At 38.1% G+C, this 11,726-nt stretch overlaps 1 long non-coding RNA gene across 1 annotated transcript in view; it reads left to right on the plus strand.

Annotated features, from left to right (window-relative positions):
• Positions 1-11,726, plus strand: part of LOC103098865 (uncharacterized) — a 60,662-nt gene that overhangs the window by 27,477 nt on the left and 21,459 nt on the right. The window lies entirely within an intron of this gene.

Consider the following 11,726-nt stretch of genomic DNA (forward strand, 5'->3'; position numbering starts at 1 on the left):
TAAAAGGGATCCAAAGTTTCACATACAATCCTGTTCTGGTTCTTCTCTAAATCTGGAGATGCAAATGTTTGCTGGTATTTTAAAATTCATAATAAAGAAAGGCAAGAACTAGAAGAGAACTTAGAACAGAACTAGAAGAGAACTCATAATATAGAGTGTCAGATCTGGGAGATCCCTTAGAAAAGAGAAAATGAAGTGGTTGTGGAGCTAAAGGACCATTGGCTAAGAGAGTCATCACTCCAGGTGAACAGCTCTAGTTGAATTATAGGTTTCATATGTGTATGATGCAGCAGGAAAGCAAGTTATAAAAGCCGGGAAAGGTGTCATGAAAGATTTTCAGTGCCAGTCTGAGGGGCTCCTATTTTATTCTAGATGGAACTTCTTGAACTTGGGAATGACGTGGTTAGAGATGTTTTAGGAGAAGCACTTCTGCAGTTGCAGTGTTCAGAATAGATTGAAAAAGAAAGTCTGGGAAACCAAATTGGAGGCTATCATAATAGTCTGGGGGAGAAATTTATCAGGCTTGAGCCAGAGTTTTTGACTGTGTGAGAGAGGTGGAGAGAGGAGAAAGAGAGAGAAGAGAGGATTGTGAACCTTAAAAATTCTCAGACCCTACTTCATAAGGTTGAGTTAAGACCATTCCCCATTTTAAACAATGAAAGAACTTAGATCAGGAATGTGAAGACCTCTACTCCACCCGTACTTAAGCCTGCTTTAGGGGAAAAAACTCCTTGCTGAACAATGAAAAATACTTAAACCCATACTTATAGTAAGACAAAAGTTCTTAAGCTGTGCCTGTTTTTATATCTAATACAAAAGGGTGCTAAGTACCTATAAAGGTCAGGCAACTTGTGAATTTACAAGGAGCAAAGAGGTGAGAAACTCAGAAGTTTTCTGGTGTGAACTTAATAAAAAATTTAAGCCTTCTTAGGTGTGAACTAAGAATGGTTTGTCCTTTGAAAAACTTCTACTGTGATTGGTAAATGGAAGAACTTAGGGGAGGTGACATAGGAGAAAATTCCCTTTAAATAGGAGCTCAAATACATTCAGATTGAGATTCAGGATTGAGCTGGTGACAGTCAGAAGACTCTCTCTAAAGAAGGATGGCTGGCTGAACTAGTGTCTATATTCTTGCTTGGACAGATCTTGTAGTGAGTGATTAAGGACTGACTGATCTTTCTTTTAGAGCTTAGGCCTGGGTTGGCTAGGGCTGCCCTGGGCCGGCCTATCCTTTTCTCATTATTTCCTTTTTCTCTCTTTCTGTCTTTAATTCCTCATTGTATGAATTAAAATCTCTATAAAACCCAGTTGACTTGGGTATATTTCATAATTGGGAATATTTCCCTGGCGACCACCTTATATATTTGATTTTAAACCATATTTTTCTGTGGTCACAATTTAAGCCAACCACTCTATTATCTGCCACAGTTTATGTCTTCCACTATTTTAATTATTACAGGATGGAGGGAAAGAGAGAGGGAGGGGGAAGGGAGAGGAAAAGGGGGAGGGAGAAGAGGAGGGAAAGAGAGAAAGGGAAAGAGGAGTGGAAGAGGGGGAGAGGAGGAGAGAAAGATGGAGAGAGAGAGGGAGAAGGGTAGAAGGGAAAGGATAGAGGGGGAGGGAGAGGGAAGGAAAGAAAAGAGAAGGGAGGGGAAAAGAATGAGAGAAAGAGAGAGAGGGAGAGGGAGAGAACAAAGACAGACAGAGACAGAGAGACAGAGATGTGGGGATAGAATGTGGGGATGGAACCCTTTGCTGGTGCTGTTTTTATTGGAATGCAAAGAAATTAAATGACTTGCCCAAGGTCATCCAGGAAGTAAGTAGCAGAATCAGGATTTGAACCCAGTTCCTCCGACTCAAGAGACAGCATTTGTTTATGGGGATGTGTGCTGAGCTAAGAGGCTGACCATACATTGGGGTGTCATATTGATATTGGAGTACAGCCTTCCCCCTAGACACCCCAAAATTCCATATCATGTGCCGGGTCAGAGAGTACATAAAAACCTCATTTTTCCTTGCATTCCTTCAGTGCTAAGGGAAAGTGACTGAACTAAGAGGAAGATTCCCCTCTGGCCTGTCCCCTCACTCTTTTTTTTTAATGATAAAATTTATTCAAATATTGAAGCATCTCAAAATTTAGAGGTTACATTAAATTTTATTATTGAGCCCATTTTTCATACTTATCCTAATTTTTTTCCCTCTCTCAGAAACAATATATCCTTTTAAATTATAAAAGATAAAGAAAATCAAAGAGAGAGAAATTCCTGACTTCCTCCAGTAAGCATTCAAAAATCTTCTCTCCATTGATTAATAGCAGATTAAGGTCAGAAAATTGGGCTTGACAAAATTATATCTCCATATGCTGAATCATCATTAATATGTTAAGAGAACTATGCAGTTTTATTTGAACACACAATTAAAAACAAATGATTTATTAATCTACCACTTGTATAAATGGAGATTTTGAGCCTTTGGACTTCATCCCCCAGAAGTCCCTTAATATTTCCCAAAATTTTGAGTTTATTCTCCTCCTATAATAGTGACAAGTCTTTTGGGATTGGTGAAAAGGATTTTGACTGCATTGCCTGCCTGTACCTTTTTGTTGGTTTATATTGTTATATTTACTGATTGCTTTAAGGTTTAAATTTTTTAAAAAGTTTATCTGTTTTAATTTAATCAATATCTTTCTGGCCCATGAATATCTTGCCTAAAACCCTTGTCACTAGGTCCATTGAAGATCACATGTTGCCTTTGTTAATTGTCACACAGATGATGATGGATGGATTTCAACAAAACTGGTTAAAATGTGTGCAAACTTTGGAGAATTTAATGAGCTAAGAATTTAAATGGTAATTCTAAGTGGTCTTCAGAATAATTTTAGTAACTAGTAGTTTCTAAATGGATGATTTTTTAATTATATATATATATATATACATATATATATAATGAAGAATGTTGTATTAAAGGTGGAGAAACAAAGAAATGTTTACTACTATCAAGGTGTTTATATGAATCAGGAAGCTGAAAAAAGAGCTCCTGCAAAACTCATTTTAATTTATTTCCAGCAGAACTATCTAAATTTCTTGATGTTCTAGACCCAAATAAGTTTTACTTTGTTTAAAAATATGTTTGCCAAGGTTGAAATATTTGCTACATCTATAAAAATTGTAACAATTATCCATCAGTTTGTAGGTTTTTTATGTCATACAGCAACTTATGTGAAATATGATAGTGAGGTTTTTTTTGCTATTGTAATTAACTGGACTATTGTGAATTTTGGGGACTTTGATACTTCTTTGAATGTGCATTATTTACTGTGTTAAGGTTTTATTCTGAAAATCATTTTGTACTCACACATGCCTGACACAGTGTGTCACTGATTTTAAGCTATATAGTTTTGATTTTTAAAACTTTTTAAAAAAACTTTGATTTTTTTATTGCATATGCAATATAGTATCTGAGTTTTATTTTTCTCTCCTTTTTGTATTTGAAGCACATGTCAACAGTATTGAGATTTTTCTATATTTTTTTTATTTTGCAGTAATAAAAGTTTTAAATACATTTGTTCTAATATTAATGCATTCCCAAAAAGCTTTAGAAGATAAAAATGATGGCTTTGATTGTTTAAAAGGATTATGGGACTTTGCTTCATGATTCTGTCTGATTCCAGAAGGGAATATACAAAAGAGCCACTGTATAATGCTAAAGAAGCACAGAGCACCTGCATACTGCCTATGGAGGTCAAGGTCAAAGAGACCATATCCCAGTGGGATTGATGTAATTTTGAGCCAAGACAAGAGGACTTGAACTTGTTTGGGGTTTGAGGTTGCAACTGTTTAACATGTGTTAAAGGTAGGTCTTCCTTGTCCTACATTCTACCAAGTATCTCAAATTTGGCTCCTACCTGGCTCCTATAATCTAGTTGTGAATGTTAAAAACTAAATACCAAAAACTGTAAAGGTTTTGGCCAAACTGTAAAGGATAATTTTAGTGTTTTGACTTAAAATCTAAAATATGTGGTTGCCAAGGGAAATTCCCCAAAATATGAAAAATACCCAAGTCAGCTGGGATTTATGGAGATTTTAATTATGAAAGAATTAAGGGAAGGAGAAAAAAGAGAGAGAGAGAGAGAGAGAGAGAGAGAGAGAGAGAGAGAGAGAGAGAGAGAGAGAGAGAGAGAGAGAGAGAGAGAGAGAGAGAGAGAATAGCCAAGCAGCAGTAGAAAAGGGTCTAGGCCAAAATGGCCTAGGTGTGAGCCTAAGGGAGAGCAAGTCAGTCTTTATCACTCACCACAAGATTGTCTCCAAGCTGAGTTCTTTCCCTCTGAACTCAACAAACCACTAAATTACCTTTTCCCCTTCCTTTTAAAGAAATTTTCTCTTATATAACCTCCCCTAAATTTTCACATCTACCAATCACAGTAGACGCTTTCCCCCAGGACTGCCCATTCTTAGTTCTCATCTTCTTTTGTTCTCACCTTCTCTGGTTCTAACCAGAGTACCTTCACACCTCTTTTGTTAAGCTTGCCTTTTGTAAGTTGCTTGACCTTTTAGTGATTAATTTAACCTTTATAGGTACTTAGCATCCTTTTGTATTAGATCTAAAAACAGACCTAGCTTAAGGTTCTAGCTTTACTATAAGATATGAGTTGGGGACTTTTCATTGTTTAATCAGCAGTTATCAACTTTATTTTCCCCTAAGGCATTGTCTGAGTAGGGTGGACTAATTTTAAAAGTTCCCAATACATTCCTGATCAGAACCTCCATTGTTAAAAATGGGGAATAGCTTAATCAAATTTTCTAAAGTAGAGTCTGAGTAGTTTTAAGATTCACATAGTCCCTTTTCTGTTTTTCATAGTGTGGCAAACTTTCTATAAACCCGGCTACTGATTGGGTAGTGCATAATTACTTAAATAATTTTAATTGGACCCTGATTCAAGGACAAGCGATAGGTTTGTTATTCCTTTACTTAGATATTTTTAGATATAAGACTTTTACATTTTGTATTACATCTACATGTTATTTTTCTCTTTTATTTGGATTTTTTCATGTTTTTTTAATTTTCTTTTGCAAATTGATTCATATACTTCATAACTCAGCCATGAATTCCTGAGTGATGCCTGTGTTTGTTATTATTCACCTCAGGGTGGGACAAGTTATTGTTGTGAACTTTAATTTAAATTAGGATAAGAAACTTGCTATGCGCCATGAAGATAGATACCTGTAGAGACCACATACTGCACCAGAAGATCCAGAGAGAACTTTGGGATGTGAGTTGAACTATGGGGGGTTGAAATGCCTTTGTTTTGAATGCATACTCTTATACCAAAGGGTATTGCCCCCAAATTGGCTTTTTGTCAACCTAGTAATCATTGGTTTTGTTCTCTTTTCTTTTTATCCACAAATTATTGCGATTTTTAAGTTGATTATATTTCCATGATCCTTTTGGGGAAACTGGTTTCCCAATAGGATCACAGGGTGAATATGTATAAATGGAGATTTTGAGCCTTTGGACTTCATCCCCCAGAAGTCCTTTAATATATCCCAAAATTCCCCTTTCCTGCGTCTCCACATTTTGTGTGATTGTATTTAAGTGGTTGTAACTCCTCCCTCTTCCTCTCTTGTACCTGCAATCAGGCTGAAGTCAGGCAGTTCTTTTGTTTTAGTTATTATTAATAAAACTTTATAAAATATAATATTTAGTTATTAATCCTTCATTTAAAAACTCACACACTCTTGTAAGCATCATCTCTATGTACTTCTATAGGATATGTCATATCTATCTCAAGTCTCCCCTGCCCAATTTTTTCCAGGTGAAACTTTGATTTCTTTTTTTTCTTGTTTACACCTGGTTTATTCTTTGATTTAATTGATTAACTTAATGCAGGGTCCAGGTAAGCTTCACTCATCCATAAATGAGGAAATGGAGTCCAGAAAAAAAAAAAAAACAGCTTTCTTTTTACCCCCAAAGGACACATAGTGGCACTCAAGCCTAGAGTTTAGGTCTTTTGGCTCTTATTCAGTACTCAGTATGCTATCAGGTTAGGCCAGCCAGCAAAAATCTTTCCTGGGCCAGATATTGATGTTGATGTTGATGAAGATGTTGATGATGTTAATGATGATGTTGTTGATGATAATGATGATGATGATGTTGTTGATGTTGATGATGATGATGATGATGATTGAATTTGGAGTTGGAGGTTTTCCTTCCATTTGAGCCTTTCTGACCCTTCCCATTGTTAAATTTATGGTTGGACTGAATAGTATTTTAGTTGGTTGCCAGGGATTTCACTACTAAATCCCAAATGAATTACTAAAATCAGAATGGAATTTATGGAAGTTTATTTTACAATAAATAGGGAAGATATTAAGGAAGAAAGAAAGAAGAAAAAGAGAGAGAGAGCTTCTCTGGCCTCTTCTTGAGCTAGGCAGGAGTTCAGAGGTCCCTGCCAAGGGAAAGGAGTCTCAAGATGATGGGCCTTGCCAAGGGAAAAGGAGTCGGCCTTTTCACTCACCATGTGTGTCAGTTCAAAGGAACAGGGTCACCAGGAAAAACAGGTCCACTCAGCACTCTTCTGAATGAAGAATTATTCTCCACTCCAGTAGAACTGCCAGTAGAACTCCAACAGAAGTGGAAGTCCAAGTTGAACTTCCAGCAGCACCTTTAGGCCCTTGTCACTCTCTTTTAAAGACCTTTTTTCTTGTGTCACTTCCCTTAATCTTTATGTCTACCAATCACAACCAATGCACTGCTCTAGGACTGCCCAGAAGGCAGTCAGTCGATTCTGATTCGTCACCCACTCTTTCACAGGTGGGTCCCAGACCTCTCACTCAGTGTGTGAGGTGGGTATTTGTACCTTTTTTGATTAAATCCAAAATAGGCAGATCTCCATACTCAACTTTAAGTACTGAGTTACACTTTTGGAGATTAAAATCTAAAAATAGACAGATCTCTATACTCAACTTTAAGTATCATACTTACACTTTGGGGACTGTGATAAAGGATGAATAGTTTGCAAAACTGAGAGATGCAAATGTCAGAGAGTGATTGACAGGAGCATGTGACTCAGGGTCACATAGAAGCCTGCGGCTTGAGATCTGGGAAAGATTCTATGTCCAATGGACTTCATATCAGAGCTCTCTTGGAAGGACCTGAGGTTGAGGCTTGGAAAGGCTTTCTCCTGAGACCAACAGAAGGAAAGAGATCTTTTGGATCTGGCTGCTGGCAGCTTTGAGACTGAAGATAGACTAACCAACGAAGATCCTGGTCCATTTGATTGTACTCCTGGTGTGAGAATTGGCTATTGGGGATTTTACTGCTTAGCTTATTAATAAGATAAGTTTAGATAGTTTATAGATATTAGATGTTAGATAACTAGTATAAGTCTCTTCTAAACCCCTGTTCCTTCCTCCCCTTCCCAACCAATAAATCTTAATTATTTGTATGTTCCCTCTTGTTCTTTCCTCACCCCAAATCCCAACATACCAGGATTAAATCCAAAAATAGACAGGGAATTACACTTTAATCTTCACAATCAAGGAAGAGCTAAGTACCTTCATTGTTACAATCAGGGGAGAACCAAATCCAATCTTCACACCATTGTAATAACTAAAATTTTCTTGGAGACTGTCTCCAACCTTTCACCCTTCTATTGTATTGCTCTTCTCCTCCCCTCCCCTGCCTTCCTGCTTCTTTATGAAATATATAATTATCCCATTTTATTTCTTTTCCCATTTCTTAGTATTATCCTCTTTTTTTACCCCTAGTTTATATATATATATATATATGTATATTTATATAAATATATATATGGAGAGAGACATTTCATTCTATAGTTTTTCACTGTTCCCTCTAAGTATACTTCTAGCTAACCTGATGATAATAACAATTTTTAAGCATTACCAATATCATCTTTTTCTCATAGGAACACAAATCATGTGAACTTATTGGGTCCCTTTAAAAAGTTTTTTGTTTGTTGTTTTTTTTTCTCCTTTCTTAATTACCTTTTGGTGATTCTCTTGAGTTTTGTGTTTGGGAATCAAATTTTCTGATTAAGTAAGGCCTATTCTTTAAGAATGCTTGGAAATCTTCTATTTTATTAAATGATCATACTTTCCCCAGCAAGAATATAGTCAATTTTGTTGGGTAGTTCATTCTTGGTTGTAGACCCAGTTCCTTTGCTTTCTAGAATATCATATTCCATGCCTTCCAGTCCTTCAGTGTGGATGCAGTCAAGTCCTGCATTATCCTCACTGTGGTTCCGTGGTATCTGAATGACTTTTTCTTAGCAGCTTGTAGTATATTTTCCTTGGTTTGATAGTTCTTGAATTTGGCTATAACATTCCTGGGTATTGTCAGTTGGGCAATAAATGTAGGAGGTGATCTATGGATTCTTTCAATTTCTACTTTTCCCTCTTGTTCAAGAAGTTTTCTTGTTTAAGGGAAGTTTTTGGGATAATTTCCTGTAGAATGGTGTCCAGGATTTTTCTTTTGTCATGATTTCCCTGCAGTCCAATAATTCTTAAATCATCTCTTGTGAATCTATTTCCAGATCTGTAGTTTTATTGGTGAGATATTTCATATTTTCCTCAAAATTTTCATTCTTTTGATTTTGTTTTATAGACTCTTGCTGTTTTGTGAAGTCATTTGCTTCTAGTTGTTGGATTCTAATTTTTAAAGATTGAATTTCATCCCTGGCTTTTTGGTCATCCTTCTCCTTCTGGTCTGTTTTTCTTTGTAAGTCATCTTTCACTTTCTTTGCCTTTGCAAGCTAGTCAATTCTGGCTTTCAAGGAACTATTTTCTTGTTTTAGTTCATGTGTCTCTGTTTCCAGATGACTAATTTTGCTTTTTAAATTCTTTTCCCAGTTTCTTCAGTCTCTCTTAATTGTTGTTGGGTTTTTTTTTTTAAACCCATACCTTCCATCATGTATTGATTCCAAGGCAGAAGAGTGGTAAGGGTTAGGCAATGGGGGTTAAGTGACTTGCCCAGGGTCACATAGCTGGAAAGTGTCTGAAGTCAAATTGGAACCCAGGACCTCCTATCTCTAGGTCTGGCTCTCAATCCACTGAGCTCCCCAGCTCCCCCCTCTCTTAATTGTTTTTTGAATTGTGTTTTGAGTTCTTTCAAAGCCTGAGTCCAATTCACTTGGAGTTTCTCCATTTTTTCTTGGTGTTCCTTGGTCCTCTTCTGTTCCATTTTCTCTTTGTTCATTACCTGGATAGAAGCTGTCAATTGTAATTTCTTTTTTCTTTTTCTGTTGTTTATTCATATTTTGTCCTTTCTCTCATCATTGGCTGTAATCTTGCTCCTCTGATTATTTGCTGGATCTGTGGGTTTGGGCTATTCTGGCCTGAAGGGGCTTCTTCTCTGCTCTGCTGATTGACTAGATTAGGCTGATGGAGCATTAATGAACCCTGCGGTTAGGTCTTTCCCAGCTGGCAGCAGAAGCTAAGGTGCAAGTGAAGGTGTGGAGGCTGAAGGGAGCTGGGCTTCCCACCCTGTTATCAAGGTTTTCTGTAGAGGTTGTAGCCTTTACCCTGGGATCTGAGTCAGCTGGATTCTTAGTGCTGCTCTCAGTGTATTTGGTGGGGGAATGGGGTTGGAGATTGAGCTTCCCTGCCCTCTGAAGGCTTCTTATCTGCCCTATTGATAGATTAGATTAAGTGGGGTGGAGCTGATTTTTGGAGTTGGATGTGCCTGAGGCATGAGAAGCAGAGGCCCAAGATAGAGAGTAGTGAGACTCATCGCAACAGGTGGGGGAGGGGTCCTGGGACTTTCCTTCTTCCTTTTCCTTAAACCTGAGGATTCAGGCTTCTTCGTGTACCTTTTAAGTCGAATGGAACAGGAGGGTCCCCCAGCTCTGTCCTGTTTAGATTTGGTTTTCTGTCCCCTCAAAGCACTTTGTTTTTGATTGGCGTGGAAAGATTTTTAAAGAGGTCTGGACTTTGCTGCTTCTAAGTGACCATCGTGACGTCGCCCTGCTGTCCCCTCATTCTTGAAGAGCACAGATAGGCACCTCCCAGCATGTTCCTGATAAGCATCTATTTTATATCCCAGATATCTGATTATCCTCTCTACTGAGGTTCACCCCAGGTTCCAGAGACCCAGTAACATCCTTTCTCTAGTCCTGTAGACCTTGTTGTCAAAAGCCCAGAACACATCTCCTGTAGGAGGCAGCATTCCACTTGCTCTGCCTCCCTCGGCCATCCCATTTGACTTACATTCAAATGAATAAATCTCTTTTATTTTTAAGCTAGCTATTGGAGTCTGCCATTCTTGACAAGGGCAACCTATCCAGATCCAGGGTTTTCCCTCAAAGTTCTCCCACAACAATACAGGGGACTGAATGCCCAATCTATTGATGCCCAGTGAAGTTCCATGTACTTCTGACAAGAATTCCTCCCTGAACAGGGTAGTACACGTGGCACCTCTTTTATCTTTTGCACCTCTAATATACACATAGTAGAGCTATCATGACTCTAAGGCCAGACCTTGCAGGGAGGATTTTGAGGCCAACAGAGTTATATGACTTGCCTGCTGTCAGATTAAAATTAATATCTAATAACTCCAAGTATTATATTTTATAAGATTTATTAATAATCACTTGAAGTAAAAGAAATAAAAGAACAGAGATAAAACCCTGGGTAAAGAAAAGTTTTCCCAGCCATGTTCACTTAAAAAAGAGTGAGAGACGGGGCACACACGAACTATTTCTAAAACATAAGGATGTAAAATGAGAAGGAAAGTGGGATGCTGGGAATTGGAATCCTGGGGAGCAAATTCTAATTACACACCACACTGCCTTGCATCAACTCAAACACCCTTCCCTAGACTCTAGATTATGTGTAGAATTGGTCAAAATGAAGGCTGAGGGAATTCATCCCCTTCTGATGCTTCATCCTAACAGGATGCTTTGAGGATATCCATCAGTTCCAATGACACTGGTATGGCCACACACAGGCAGGTAACACCTTCTCATATAGCCTTTGCTCTAAATTGGCCCCGATCCAGCTATGGGAGAAAGTTTCTATATGGAACAAGTCTAGGACCCAGGACTGGGAAAGGGATTTACTCCTCATGAGTAATAAAATGCCTCCTGAAATCTGGCTGACTCTCCCATAGAGCTCTGCCAACTCCCCACAGCTCTTTAGATCTCTTCTCTTTTCCTTATTCCCTCTCCCTCCTTCAGCAGTTCTTAGAAAGCTGCAAGAGTAAAGTCTTGGACACAGGTCCAAGATTTAGCCTTTAATCCTTCAGAAAACCAAAAGTCCTCTTTGAAGAATCTTTTGAAATTATAGGATTTAGAGCTGGAAAGGACCTTAGATTTCTTTTTGTCAAAACAAGTTTTTCAGATTAGTAAACTGAGGCCCAGAAAGGGGAACTCTGAGATTGGGAAGCTGTTTGTATATGACTCTTCATGACCCCATTTGGGGTTGTCTTGGTAAAGATACTGGAGTGGTTTGCCATTTCCTTCTCCAGCTCATTTCACAGTTGAGAAAACTGAGGCAAACAAGGTTAAGTGACTTGCCCAGGGTTAGAGAGCTAATCAGTATCTGAGGCTTGATTTGAACTCAGGAAGATGAGTCTTCCTGACTCCAGGGCTAGAGTTAAATTCTACTTACTTGCAAAACCAGGGCTCTTAATGCCCAACCCAATGCTCTTGCCATGACCACACCATTGTCTCTTAGGAGGGGAACAATAAGCCAGGATGGATGAATTCTGAG

The sequence above is a fragment of the Monodelphis domestica genome, chromosome 6 (assembly GCF_027887165.1).
Source record: "Monodelphis domestica isolate mMonDom1 chromosome 6, mMonDom1.pri, whole genome shotgun sequence".
Classification (NCBI taxonomy): domain Eukaryota; kingdom Metazoa; phylum Chordata; class Mammalia; order Didelphimorphia; family Didelphidae; genus Monodelphis; species Monodelphis domestica.